Source organism: Ziziphus jujuba, chromosome 4 (genome assembly GCF_031755915.1).
Source record: "Ziziphus jujuba cultivar Dongzao chromosome 4, ASM3175591v1".
Lineage (NCBI taxonomy): Eukaryota > Viridiplantae > Streptophyta > Magnoliopsida > Rosales > Rhamnaceae > Ziziphus > Ziziphus jujuba.
The window spans coordinates 3,099,789-3,116,064 of NC_083382.1; the positions used below are offsets into that span (position 1 = coordinate 3,099,789).

Below are 16,276 nucleotides of genomic sequence, written 5' to 3' on the forward strand. Positions count from 1 at the left end.
TGTGTTTATGTAAAACATATATAAAATGGATACGTCATTCTTTGTATGTAGATGATATACTTATTATAGGTATTGGTGACTATATGGTCTAAGTTACAAAATCCATGCTAAAATCCAAATTTGACATGAAAGATATGGTACTTGTCGATGTTTTTTTAGGAGTGAAAATCATCCGGACTTCGAATGCAATCATTCTTAGTCAAATACATTGTGTGGACAAAATACTTGTTAAGTTTAGTAAAAACGATACTGGTATAGCTAGAACACTCACAAATATGAATTTACACTTATCCAAGAACAAAAGGGAGAAAATACTTGAACTGCTCAAGCTGTAAGTAGATTGAGTAGATAAAAGAGTAATCCAAACAAAGATCATTGGAAAAAAATCATTAGAGTACTAAAGTTCTTACGATATACTCGTAATTACAGACTGCATCATATGAGATATCCCACTATATTAGAATGATATAGTGATGCAAATTAGATATCAGATATTAATAATTCAAAGTCCACAAGTGACTATAGTTTCACATTAACAGGTGCAGTCGTAATATGGAAGTTCTTAAAACATGCTGTTACAGCTCGGTCCACAATGGAATCTAAGTTTATTGTATTAAAAAAAATATGGTGAAAAGGGTAAATGACAACATTATTTTTTAGAGGACATTCTAAGGTGGCCTAAACCTGTGCCGGCAATAGATATACACTATGAAAGTCAATCTATGATTGAAATGGCACAAAATATTATGTATAATGGAAAATCTAGATACATTTATCATAGACATAATTCCATTAGATACTAATCTCAACTGGAGTTATCTCGATAGACTATGTAAAGTCTAAAGGTAATATAGCGGATCCGTTAACCAAAAGGTTGAATATAAATTTAGCTGAGAAATCATCGAGGAAAATGGGATTGAAGCCCGTAAGGAAAGTCGATACAATGGAGACCCAACCTAGTTGATTGGAGATTCCAAGATCTAGGTTCAATGGGAGAATGCAATTGTAAAGACTGGTATGGATCACTAAGGGGGTTAGTCATCTGTCCATTCCTATGATGAAATAGTGGTAGATAAAGATTAAACATAAAGTAAGCTTTTGATGATTCTTATATGTGTGTTCGGCAATGTATGCATAATCATGCTGATTACATTGGAAATAAGAATCACCTATGTGAGAGAGAAGAGTGGCCGCTTTAAAGAAGAATTGTTAATGACATAATTCTTTAGAAACTCTCGCAGCACCAAAAAGGTGTTTAAGGTCAAAATCAACACAACAGTGAGAACTGAATTGTACCAGGAAAGAATTATGTGTGAACTATATTATCATTTACACAAATGATGAAATGGTTTAAAAATTTCATATCTACCATTAGTTAATAAAGTAAATATAATTTCACAAGGAAAGATTCAATGAGTAACATCTACCTATCCTATGTAGATTCCAATCGTAGAGCTTTACTATCGGAGTTCTATATTGTTCCTATTCATCAAATCATTATTGTAGGGGATTATAACGTCTTCAATAAATGGAATTGAATGATTTGACATTAATGAGTGTTTTATGGGTTTTAATGGGATTAATGGCTCAGTTTTTTAGTTTTTCCTAACGTTTGGTTTTAAGGAAACATGGATTTTTGGCAAAATCAATTTTTTTTTTGAAACAACATAATACACATTCTTCTTGAGATTTTTTTAATAGAGAGATAAATTTTGAGTTTTGGTGTTGTGAGTGTTGTGTGTGGTAAAGCTTAGGTACTGAAAGTCCATAGTAAAAGATTTTGATGGTACTGTGTTCAAGATCTAACAATTCGTTGTATCTTAAGAGACAAATGTTACAAAGCAATCTGCACCGGTGGGACGAAATTTGGTATTAAGGATACTATAGTATCATATAGACCTCGAATCAATCTACATCGCTCACTCAATTTTTATACAATTTTCATACCGGTTGGGCAAAATTCGGTATTAAAATTACTGTGGTATCACACAGATCTCGAATCAATCCAGATCGCTCACTCAATTTTCATACAGGTTCTAAAATATATTTTGTTTTCCCTATTTTATTTTAGCAGTCACAACTACTCTTGAATATCTAACAACATGGAAAAGTATTTATCTAAGTGTTCTACAACAGCTTATTCTTGTCATAAGAAAAGTAACATTGGGAAAGAGTTCGAAGCTCAATAGTTGAAATGGCAGTACATTGACAGCACAAGGATGTTCTTGATCCACCTGTATATTAAGCTGGGCTGAATCAGCAAGGAAAAGCATTCAACAAAATAGAAAATGAGAACTACACTGGTTCGAGTACCTAGTCACATTTCATTATTTTGGAATGCCTTTTACTTAAAAATGGGTTTCTTTAAATACAAGGAGCCAAGTCAGACATCCAATCAAATAATGCAAAAGCACTGACAAGGTAACTTTACGAGTAAAATTTAGAAAATAATATCAACACACACACACACACACACACACCAACTTACAAGATGTAAGGAGGTCTGAACTTGAAGTTAGCTGACAAAATTTTTTAGACTACTCGACTGCTGGGTCTGTAACAAGCACTAAACAAATGAAGATCAGCTTCCAAATAGTAAAAATAATTTTGACAGAGTAGATGTAGACCAACTCTGTTTATTTATTTATTTTTAATCTAATTTACAGCATAAGAGTGAAGCTTGGAAAGCATACTCTTGAAGAACACCATAGCTCCCTCCAGCAATCTGCAAACAAAATAACTTCATCATTTCCACTACTTCCGGCATAAACATATACATACAAATCCATATACATAAATACATACATACTGATGAACTAAATCCGATCTAAATACAACACAAAAACAACCTAAAACATTGATCCAATCCGTATGCAACACAAAATAACCGAAAACTAAATCCGAAATACAACCCAACAGCAAAATCAAAGGGTTTGGTGATTAAGCTCGGATCAGTAACAAATTGATTACTTAAAATAATCAGGAAAACAAAAATAAATTAAAAAAAAAAAAGTCGAAGCGCAAGCAAACGAATAGTTCACGGTAAAGTTTAGAAATTGCAGAGTATTTTGCCAAGAAATTGGAGAGAATGAAAGGGGGAAAATTCAAAGTGAGAGGCAAAGTGAAAGAGAAAAAGCTGGCAGCAGATATTCTCTCTCTTTTTATTTCTACGCCAGCTTGGAACCTGACTAGTGTAGGTAGGATCGTAGGACAGCAACAATAAGATTTCCAAAATATATTATTTTCACAAAAAAAAAAAAGAATTTCAAAATATATTAGAAATCGTCAAATTGATTGCAAACTAAATTAGGAATGTCAAATTATGCCCAAAATAATTATAATAAATAATAATAATAGAAACATCAAGTTGCTGTAATTTAATTAATACTTTTCCCTTTTATAAAAAAAAAAAATACTTTTCCCTAAAATTATTAGAACACAATTTACATGTTTCTTAAAAGATGAAACCAGCTATAATTTATATTCATTTTCAATGGTCACATTTTGATAAAAATGACAACATTTTTATGAAAATTACAATCATGAGTGTCAGGATCCGTCCAAAATTCCTCACCGGAACCCTAGACAAGCCCTGATCCCAGGGAAACCCTACCGGACCCTCCTATGGAAAATCCGGCAGAACCTCCCCTAAGGGATGGACTTACCACAAATTCCTGCACTGAAAACACACTTCTATAATGTCCCCTTATTCCTCCCATAATACTACAAGTTAATTCCACAAGTTTCAGCACTCCAAAAATAAGTACAGTAATCCAGTGCATAATAAAATACATAAGTGTCCCATACAGTATACAGAGCTTCATGAAGTACTACTAAGTATAGAATACAACAAGAGTGAAAGAAATATTACAACTGCAATAAAAGAAGAACAGGGTACTTCACGAACTAAAACAGCGATGAAGATCAAGTCCGCTCCGGGTGAACACCGACAACCTGGTACCTAGAGGAACGAAATTTGAAAATATGAGATGCTAATCATCTCAGTGAGTGACCCTATCTACTATACAATATAATACCACGGTAATAAGTAGATAAATAATAATTAATTGGAAATAATAATTTCTCTCAAAACCCTTACAATTCTCTCAGTTGGAAAAGTTCCCCTTTTAAAACCTTTTCACAAAACCCTTTGTTCGTATTCCCCAAAAATCAAGACATCAAATAAATACCAGAAACAGTAATAATTATATTTTTAATTCCAATAAAATTTCAAATATTTATTTTAAAAGCACAGTTCTGAAAACCACTTGATGCACCCACTATATACCAGTGGCGCCAACAGTACCCAGCCTCCCAAGGTACCACCAGACAGGAGGTTATAGAAAGAAACCGGCATACGGTCGCGTGGCGTCCCACTGCGCCGCTGCTAACTGGTGTCCCGGCCATGGAGGGGTGGCCTACCCTCATCCGATGGCAACCACAGGACAACCTCATAATATCACCTGCGCGCTACTCACACCCACCTGCGCGCTAATCACATCCGTGTGCACAATATCCATATCACATATAAATAGAACACCAGTACGTGCACGGTGCATCTAAAAATCATAAAATCCACATATTTAATTTATATATCAAATTTCACATTTTGCATAACATAGCGGGTTTATTCCATCCGCTTGAACCCGGAAATTCTCCACAAATTCTTTATAATCAACACCATAAATTCCATGATTTTCAAATCCACCAACTCCCAAATATTCACATTTTCCAATAGCATAAATAATTTCACGAAATATAATAATTAAATCTCACAATATCCCATGGGCATGCTTACAAAAAATTGGAGTCACCAACATAAACAAATATTTTCCTTGTAATATTTGAAAATCAAATCATGCCCGATTTATTGTTAAAACCACAAGAATTTCAAAATCCTCAATACCATAAAATAATTTCACATGTGCATAAATTTATATAATGCATATTTTCTTTAATCAAAATAAATTCGCCAATAATTACACAATAAATCAATTAAATATTTGGCACATAGAAATTAAATTCCAAATATTCAGATCACACATAATATTCACCAATTAAATTCCCAAAATTAATTTGAAGGTGGGTCACTCACCTTAAGCACGTATCTCAATCAAGATCCTCCGTAGGATCGACTCCGCTACTCGCACGTGTACCTAAAACATCCACAGTACACCAAACCACAAATATTAATATTTTAATCGGGTAACACCCAAATGGGTACCCGGGGAGCGAACACTAAACGATATCTAAAATTTACGAGTTATATACCAAATCGAAGCTCGAGTGATGAGAATCACGGATTCGGTCTTAATTTTCGGTGATCGGACCCGAGGTGGTCGGAATCTTGCCGGAAAGCTTTCGGGTTTCGACTTCACAATTCTCCCAAACTGTTGCAAATTGACGGAAACGGATGCCAGATTCGGGTTCAGGAGGTCAAACACAGTCAGGAGGGATCGGCGGTGCAACTGGGTACTCGCCGGAACAGTAACTCCTGGCGAGCCGCCGCGGTCACCGGCAACCGTCACCGGCGGCGGCGCGTGCGGTGGCCGTTGGCTGGGGTTTTTTGTAGATTTGTAGATCAAGGGGGGAGGAATCCAATGGGACCGGTGGTGAGGCAAACGGAGGCCGGACGGTAGAGAAATCGCGGTTTGAAGAATTTCGGCCCCTCGCCGGAAAAAGCTCCGATCCCAGCGCGTCGGTGGTCCGGTGGCCATGAAATTTAGTGGGTAGGCCGGACTTGAGGAGGTGGTGAGGCCTGGCTGGTGCGTGTGGCCGGAAATGGGTCAAACGGCGGTGGCCGACGGTGGAGGGAAAAATCGCCGCCGATCTTCGCCGCCTCGATCCGGGCGCGTCCGGCGGCCAATGGCCGTGAAATTTTGGGGTTTTACCGAAAATGGGGAGGGGCTTCTTGCTGGCTGGCGTGTGTACAGTGAATCGGCCGGAAAATTTGAAAAACTCCGGTGGCCGGTCGAACTCTCTCTCTCTTTCTCTCTCTTCCCCGAGATTTTTGTCAAATAAAAGCCACCGTGTGACACTATTCATTCCACGTGGACCAATCAGAAGCTGACATGTGGCGTCACTGTGCACTTAAGCCAGATATAATAAAATATTGCGGTATCCGGCGAACTTCAAACGTCCATAACTTTTCAACCAAATGTCCGATTTAAGCGTGCCGCTAGTCTATGAACTCGTATTGACGAGTACTTTACAACCATACAAGAGTCAAAACAAAATTATACAATGGTAAAAAGTCAACTCCCAGCACCTTCTGGACAGTTTGCACCTCAACTTGTTTTGCCCATAACTTTCAAACCGTAGCTCCATTTTCGAGGTGCTACTAGTCTACGAACTCGGGCATCATGCACTTCGCCACGGTACCCTGGTCAACTCAAAATTTCAACTGGAACAAAAAGTCAACTTTTAACCCTCTCGGTCAACGGTCAACGTCAACAGTCAACAGTCAACCTCGGTCAACGTGCAAAAATTCCGACATGGTTCGGGACGGGGTGTTACATGAGAGTGTTATTTATTTTTTTCGTTTTTTACTTTTTTTTTTTTCTTTTCGCTGAAATTGGAGGGATCCTGTTGTATTGAATTTCCTTTTTGTGTGCAAAAGCATGTAAAAAATATATGTCCCCAAAAGTATTGGGTTATTTAAGAATCCAGAGCATGTTCGTTATATTGCCTGGTGCTTAAAGTGTTATAATTTTTGAAGGTAATGATTATCAAATTATACAAAATTAAATATATGTATATATATATTTATTATTTATATTGTATCATTTGACCCGTGTAATTGCTGCTTGAGTATTAAATCAAGAGATTGAAACATTCTTTTTTTTTTCATTTTTGCTTTTTTTTTTTTTTGACTTGAAAAACAAAAACAAAATAATAAAAATCAGAGAAAAAAGAATTGGTGGATTTAGCTTTATCCTACAATCCTAGATTGAAGATCAAAATGAAAAGCAACAATAGCTGCCAAGTACAATGGTATCCCATGCTTGCTTCGCTATAATATTTATTAAATCATTAATTTGAGACCTATCATTCTTTTTTTCTTCTGATGATACCGTTTCTTCGTGACTATCAAATTCTTTGATTCAAATCTAAATCCCATGTGATAATATTTACTTCTTTATTCTATTTTTAAGATATATACTTTTATTCTTTATGCTCTTTTTTTTGTCCTTTATATGTATTTTTTTTGGGTAAATTCATTTATATGTATTTATTTAGGTGTATATTTGTCTTTTCATTTTTGGAGCCAATATTTGCCAACCTGGAGAAAGTATTGTAAGCTAAGCTAAAAATTATACCTGTTTAACATAATATATTTATTAAATTTTGAATTATATTACATTAAGATCTTGAGATTTACAAATTGGTCATTTTTTTTTTTTAATCTATTACTCATAATAAAAGAGCGGAGTGCTCTAAGGGCAGCTCCGGAAAAGAAAAGAAAAAATACTTCCAGTATGGATATATATATATATATATATATTGTATATTACATCTTTTTCATCTCAATATTTTGTATTTTATTTTCTTTTTGTTTTTTGTGTTTATTTTTGTGTGTTTTAGAAAATCACAACAAGCACCATGTTTGACGTATGAACCTATCCTTCATAGGCCGAAAGTTATAGTTACATTGCTGTAAGCCGGTATCAAGAGAAGGAATCAACAAAAAACATGGATTGCAAACCTTGCCGTCTACTATATATCGTATTTAGCAGAACCGTATCATAGTTTCGTTCTCATTCCAGTCATAAGCCATGTCCTTTTTGTTTTTTCTATATATATATATATATATATGTATATGTATGTATGTTAACTTTGACTTGGTGGCGTGACTAACAGAATTCATACCAAAGACTTGTGGTTTTCATATTAAACAAAGTCATACGGGCTCATCAACACGCCATGCATATCAGGTGTGAAAAGATGGATTGGCTCACAGAAATTCTAAGCTCACAGAAATGTTGTTTCCAATAGCATGAATTGGCTCACAGAAATTCTAAGCTCAAGCTTCCAGCATATGGTAACAAAACATTAAAAAAACTTCAATTCCACATATTTAATATATGGATATCTTGCAAATATTTCCAAAGTCACTTTTAAGTGTCAATTTTTAAGAGTAAATTTTTCTTTTAGTGTTTGACAAAAAAACATTAAAACGAAATTTTCTTTTACAATTATAAAAACAAATTAGAATACTTCGAGAACTAACACCAGTAAAAAAAAAACAGTTGATGCAGTTGAAAAAGTACTTTTAACAACAACTTTAGCAAAGCATTCATCTTACTGGACAATTCCTTGAACGATAAATTAACCCTACCGAGGAAAACTTTCAGAAATGGACATATCATTAATACTAGTTGACTTAAACTGGCTTGCAGATTTATCAGATTCGATCCCAATTGAAGGTATGTCTCGGTCAGTTCTAGGTTGAGGGAAAAAAGCTGGCTTTCGAGGTAAGGCCAATGCGAGAGAGTAAGTGCTTGACATGAGAACTATTGTTGCTATTGTGGGTCTGTCAGCTGGATCTTCCTCTACGCAAAGTAAGCCAATTTGGATACATCTGATTACAGCATTTCTCGAGTAAGAATTTCCAAAGCTCGGATCCAATATCTCCAAGATTGTCCCATCTCTCCAATGTTTCCAAACCTATATTAATTCATAGTGCCATTTAAAATGTCACGACAACAAATGATGAAATAAATTAGAGAGTTTCATTTTGGTTCATACTCACATAGCTCAAGAGGTCCATGGCACCATCCGATTGAAGAAAACTGCTATTCTTCTTGCCAGTTATAATCTCCAAAATCAATACACCAAAACTGTAAACATCGGACTTCACAGAGAATTGTCCATAAAATGCATACTCTGGAGGCATGTAACCACTACAGCGAGCCAACCACGGACAACAAAATTTAGTTTAATACACGGTTTAAATTCGTAAATATTTGAATTGTATTAATTCTACATCATTGGTAAGTAAGAGGGTAACCTATATAAGCAAAGTTATTCACAGAAATCATATCTAACAAGATCATTATAAGCAGAATGCACATGGTACGTACAGAGAAGCTGACCAACAGGTGTACAAATATTTGAAAGTAATGAATGCGCTCATTGATCGTTGAGAGACTGGTAATGCAAATTCTTACTATGTCCCAACAATTCTATTGGTATTCCCCTGAGTTTGGTCAACTCCAAAAAGCCTTGCCGTCCCAAAGTCTGAAATTTTCGGGTTCATTTCATAATCCAACAATATGTTGCTAGATTTAAGATCGCAATGTATAATTCTGGATTGAGAATCTTCATGAAGATAAAGAGCACCTCGAGCAACCCCATTAATAATTTTGTAACGCCTTGACCAATCCAACTGTCCTTGCTTTTCACAGTCTACAAATATGTTATTAGTAAAAATATATTCAGCTCAATATAAAACAACCAAATATTTTGTACCTTGTCAATAAAGAAATGGCTCAGTTCCAAGAAGAAAATAGGGAAAAAGCCTACAAATATATTAATTTATGTATATAATGGTATATTGGTCCTTAATATGCTTACCGATCTTAAAATTTATATAGATTCCATAAATCTTCTAGCATTTTAGATATGTAGCAAACATTTTTAGTTCAAATTATATTGAAATGTACTCTGACCAATATTAATGGCTTATGCTGAAATTTTTAAATATGACAGAAAATAAACCAAACAGGAAGTGGTCAAGGCTTTTGTTTGGCACAAATTCGTAAACAAGAATCTTTTCTTCCCCTTCCAAGCAAAATCCCAATAGCCTAGCTAGATTTTTGTGTTGAAGCATAGCTACAAACAGAACCTCTGTCTTAAATTCTTCTGCTCCTTGCCTAGAGCTTCTTGAGAGCCTCTTTGCCGCTATATGTTGCCCATTTGGAAGTGTTCCCTAAATTATGGTTAAAATCAGTAGCGTTGAGAAATGTAGAAAAAGTTATATGCCATATGAAAATTTACTATCTGAAAATCAATATACCTTGAAAACCTCACCAAATCCACGTTCACCTAATTTGTTAACATCAGAGAAGTTGTCTGTGGCTGCTTTAATTGCACTCAAATCAAATTGCAACGATTCTACGGTAGTTATTTCATTCCCATCTACATAATCATTAAGAAGTAAAATGTACAACAAAATTTTAAAACAGTAATCATACATGACACAATCAAATCGTGCAGTGGGAGAAAATAATAATGCATGACTTGAATTTGAACACAAAATAAACTCTCTTTATACAGTTTTACCATTTCCTTTTTGTATAGCGTTGTACTTATTCTTTGCCCTTCTTCTTAGGAAATAGTATCCTACAGAAGAAAGGAACAAAACAACGGCAATAGAAGCACCAATGGAAATTATAAGTGTTGTAAAGATTTGACTTTTTCCTGCAAAGACGATATAATATGTCTATTATACACGTATATATATACATATAATATACATTTAAATATATAAATTCAAACTTATATCAAATTGAATTGATTATTTTATCATCAAATCCACTCCTTTCCAGCTGTTGTGATTGGGGGGGAACTCTAATATAAAATTTAGCGTCTATTTGGAAAAGCTACAGATACTAAATCTTTTTATCAAAATTTTGATAACCAATTATGTGACAGTTTTTTAATAGTGTTAAATTGATGTTATCCTTATATACATAGGAACGTAAACCACTTAAAAGATGTCACATCATGGATACCAAAATTTTGATAAAAAAATCTACTCACTCTAGATTTATCCAAAATAATTTAACGGTTTACAGCGAAGGATTTAATTATAAAATTATCAAGTAGACTTTATAGGAACTTAGTTATGAATATATATTCAAACTCAAATAAGATCAACCTTATTTTATCAAATTAAAATTCATTTTTGATGACGATTAAATTCTATCAATAGATCAGATTTTAAGTAAAAATTTAATTGATTGTCAAACATGGACTTTAATTTACTAAAATAAGGCATACCTTAAAGATATAAAATGAGAAAAAATAGTACTTGTCACCACTAGTGATGTTCACTAGTGGGTCCCATGTATATATATTAGTTATATGTAGGAATTTAATTTGAGTGGTAGCTATTTAAGTTCTCCATTACTAATCAACAATTTCCAAAACGGAGTATCTAGCATCGATTTGTAAAAAAACTAAAATTACTAATAATATATAATGAGGTAATGTCTTAATTTACCCTTAGATCCTGTTGGAGGTGGAGGAACGAGCACAGGCATCGGAACGAGCATAGGCGCCGGGGTTGGTGCAGCAGTGAACTCGTAAAATGGATAGATTTCGAATCTCATATTGCAACTGGGGTTCAGAAGATATGCCCCACGTTGTCCATAACAACAACCCGGAATACTTGAAAACAGTTCTCGAAGACACTCATCGCAGTCGGAGCTGTTCAGGTCCGGGGTGCATTGAACGAGGCTAAACAAAGTCTCAGAAGCTGAAAAGTTTGCTTCTTTTGTGGCATATTTTTTAGCCCCAGGTGGAGCGTTAACGGCTCTAGTCATCGAGTCATTCATTGATAGTTGTATCAGCTGAATAAACCGGAGTTTGTCGGCAATTTCTTGTGAGTTCGCGAAAGTAATAGCAGGCTTTCTCTCCATGCGACCGAAGAAAGATTCGTTCAAGTAGCGTACCATACAAGGCTCGTACCATATTACAGCCACTTTTTCTATGAGACAATATTTCTCACTAAATCTTCGGCTGCAGCTACTGTCAAACATTCTTGGCACAAATCTGTTGTTAAGTCAAAACGGCATAGAAACGAGCCATAAACAGCCGTTCCGGGTCTTGGCCAAAAGAGGTGTTGTAGAATCCGGTGCCGCGAGTGGAATTGGAAATGAGAGAAGAGAGGAGTTGATTGAGATTAGATTGGTAGGTGCTGTTTGGTGTGAAAGTGGTTGTGTTTTAACATACAGGGTGTCCTTCAAGGTTAGCTTCAGTGGAAAGGCTAAGCCGGATAAGCGACCAGATGATCACAATAGGGACCGCCACATTCATATAACCTGAAGGAGCAGTCATCTTGATGATCAATCTCACGACTTCCTGTTCGTCATCATATCAATTTAAATAGAAATATAATGCAAGACGTGACAAGAGTAGCAAGAATGTAAATTTCAGCAGTGACATCTGGGTTTCCTTGACCGAAAAATTCCACAGAGGCCAAGCCATTGTTTCAGTGTTAAATAAACAGGCCATTTCCTTGACTTTCAAAGTCTTCGATCGGAGATCAACGGTGGTAAATAGCTATTGAAAAGTCATTTGATTGGTAAATTGCTATTGAAAAGTCATAAAAGTCATTTGGTTGGAAAGTACAGCTCCGTGTTGACTAATTAGTTATGTCATGTAGCTAGGTTGGTTAGCTAGCTAGCTAGCTTACTTATCTCTCTCTTTTTCGAGAAATTATTGGCCAGCTCGGTCCTACTACATCATTCAATTATACTATGTTGATATGATATATTATTTATTTATTTTTTAAATTCAACGTAATTAAATTTTAAATTTATAAATTATTTCTTAACAAATCAATTTTCTGTAATATTTCATCCAAAATAAATCAATTCCTCCAATATGGATTTATTAATACATTTAATTTCTTTTAAAAGAATTATCTTATTCATTTTATTTCTTAAATAATTTTAAAAAAATTGAAATATTTTTTCTTGTTGTTCTTAATTTATTCTAAAGAAAGTAAAAATATTAGACATATTAATGCTCTACTTTTATAAGCATTTTGAAAAAAAAAAATTTGATACAGGCATACATGATATATATATATATATATATCATTTTTTTCAAATAATATCAACATAAAGAGAAGTATAAAAAAATATATTATTAAATAAAGTAAGTGATATTGTTTGATGAAAAATGAAGGATTAACTACCCAAAAAAAACAAAAAAGAAAAAAAAAAAGAAGCCGACTTTTTTAAAGAAAAATGACAAACAAAAAAATCGAGGCCAAGTGTGCAAAACACACTAAAAATGAGGATCAACGGTGCAAATAACCTTTTGTTTTTTCTCTTGTTTGCTTATCTCTTCCACCAATAAAGGTCCAATAAGCAAGTCATCCAATTGGCAATACCTCAGTACTCGCTTTCTTCTTTTATTGGTGATAACTATTGGGTTCTAGTTTTTATTTAACAAAGAATCAATTTTGTAACCTGTTCTTTGTTGTATATATATATATATATATATTTAAGATGTTACGAATACGAGAACAAAGCCCAACAAAGTGATGGAATGAATCAATATTTTACTTTTCATTCGCTGAATTAATTTGCACAACCATATAAACATTTAAAAGGAAAGTAAAATTAAAAGGTGATTCCATGACTAAGGAGACTTTAATAGATACAACAAAATATATACATGTGGAATTATAATATATTACAGAGTGTAAATGATGGTGCCATAGCTGTGATATGGTGGTAGAATGCCGTAGTTATGACGTGTGCATATAAATGCCGTAGTTATGACGTGTGCATATAAAAGGTTTTGGTGTTTTCCTTAATTCGCCGCCATAAAATGGAGCGCCCATAAAAAATTCCAATATTAGACCGAAGAAGATGGAAATGAGAACGGGATTGAGGCTTTGTTAGAGTATATGCAATCTGGTATTGAGATGAAACATGTGATACTCTAAGGATACCATTGGCAAACTTTTCGCGAACAAAGTGAAAGTCCACTGCAATGTGTTTCATGCGAGAGTGAAAAGACTAGATTGGCAGAAATATATGTGGTGCTAAAGTTATCACAGTTAATGGCAGTTATCTAGGACAAGGAAACACCAAGTTCATTGAGATGAGACTGAATTTAAGAAACTTCAGCTTAATTGGACATAACAAATCGATTTTTAACTTCAATGGAGAAGCAAGCAACAACGCATTGTTTCTTTATGCTCTAAGATATTGGGATGTGATTGAGAAAAATGATATAGGCGCTTGTAGAGGTCCTATCATCCTTATTACCTGCCTAATCAACATTAGAGAATGCATGGAGTAAGAGTGGAGAGTTGTGTCATATGAAGAGACCATGATGAATTGTACCTTTGACGTAATGTAGGAGTTACTTGGTGGCACACCAATGTGTAGTTGTAGGCTTGTGCATAAATTGAGAGAGATTGTTGAAAACTTTGGCGATGTTAGGCCAAGTAATAGACAGATTGTCAGGGCCCGTCCAGAATTCCTCCTCCGGAACCCTAGACAACCCTGATCCCAGGGAAATACCACCGAACCTTCCAACGGAAAATCCGGCAGCACCTCCCCTAAGGGATTTACTTACCACAAATTTACCTGCACTGAAAACACACTTCAAAAATATCCCCTTATTCCTCCCACAAACTACAAATTGGTTCCACAAATTTCAGCACTTCAAAACAAAAATACAGTAATCCAGTGCAAGATAAATACAACAAGAGTGAAAGAAATAGTACAACTGCAATAAAGAAGAACAGGGTACTTCACGAAGCAAAACAGCGATGAAGATCGAGTCCGCTCCGAATGAACACCGACAACCTGGTACCTAGAGGAACGGAATTTAAGAGTGTGAGATGCTAATCATCTCAGTGAGCGACCCTACTACTATACCATATATTATCACAGTAATAAGTATAAATAATAATTATTTGGAAATAATATTTTCTCTCAAAACCCTTACAATTCTCTCAGTTGGAAAGGTTCCCCTTTTAAAACAATTTCACAAAACCCTTTATCCATATTCCCCGAAAACCAAGACATCAATTAAATACCAGAAGCGGTAACAATTATATTTTTAATTCCAATTCAGTTTCCAAACATTTTATTTTTAAAACACAGTTCTGAAAATCATTTGATGCACCCACTATATACCAGTGGCGCCAACAGTACCCAGCGTCCCAAGGTACCGCCAGACAGGAGGTTATAGAGAGAAACCGGCATACGGTCGCGTGGCGTCCCACAGCGCCGCTGCTAACCTGGTGTCCCGGCCAAAGGGGGGTGGCCGCCCTCTCCGATGGCATCCACAGGACACCCTCATAATATCACCTGCGTGCTACTCACACCCACCTGCGCGCTAATCATATCCGTGTGCACAATATCCATATCACATATACCATATCACATAATCAGAACACCAGTACGTGCACGGTGCATCTAAAAATCATAAAATCCACAATTTAAATTATAAAACAAATTTCACATTTTTCATAAACATAGCGGGCATAATCCATCCGCTTGAACCGGGAATTTTCCCACAATTTCTTTGTAATCAATGCCATAAATTCCATGATTTTCAAATCCACCAACTTTCAAATCCATCAATTCAAATATCCACATTTTCCCAATAGCATAAATAATGCTCAAAATCTCATAATCAAATCTCATAATATTTCATGGGCATATTTTATAAAAATTGAAATCACCAACATAACCAAATATTTTCCTTGAAATATTTGAAATTCAAATCGTGCCCAATTTACCATTAAAACCACACCAATTTCAAAATCCTCAAAACCATAAAATAATTCCACACGGCATAAATTTGTAGAATTCGCATTTTCTTAAATCCAATAAATTCATAAATAATTCTACAATAAATCCAATAAATATTTGGCACATAGAAATTAAATTCCAAATATTTAATTCACACATAATATATTCATCAATTAAATTTCCCAAAATTAATTTGAAGGTGGGTCACTCACCTTGTGCACGTATCTCAATCAAGATCCTCCGCAGGATCGACTCCGCTACTTGCACGTGCACCTAAAACATCCACAGTACCAAAACCACAAATATTAATATTTTATTCGGGTAATCCCCAAATGGGTACCCGGGGAGCGAACACCAAACGATAACTAAAATTTACGAATTATATACCGAATCGAAGCTCGAGTGATGCTAATCACAGATCCGGTCTTAATTTCCGATGATCGTACCCGACGGGGTCGGAATTTTATCGGGAAGTTTTTCGGGTTTCGGCTCCGCAATTCTCCCAAACCGTCGCGAATTGGTGGAAACGGAAGTCGGATTTGGGTTCAGGAGGTCGAACACTGCGGACTGGAGCTGGCCGGAATTTTCGGGGTACTCGCCGGAACAGTACTTTCCGGCGGGCCGCCACGTCACCGGCAACCGTCGCCGGAACAGTAATTTCCGACGGTGGCCGTTTGCTGTGAAATTTTGCAGATTTGTAGATCGTGAGGAGAGCAATCCAACGGGACCGACGGTGAGCAAAACGGAGGTCGGACGGCGGAGAA

The 16,276-nt window shown here is 35.3% G+C and overlaps 1 pseudogene; it reads right to left on the bottom strand.

Moving 5' to 3' along the window:
- Positions 1-8,334: 8,334 nt before the first annotated feature.
- On the bottom strand, positions 8,335-12,090 carry LOC107416170 (cysteine-rich receptor-like protein kinase 25; annotated as a pseudogene).
- Positions 12,091-16,276: the final 4,186 nt, after the last annotated feature.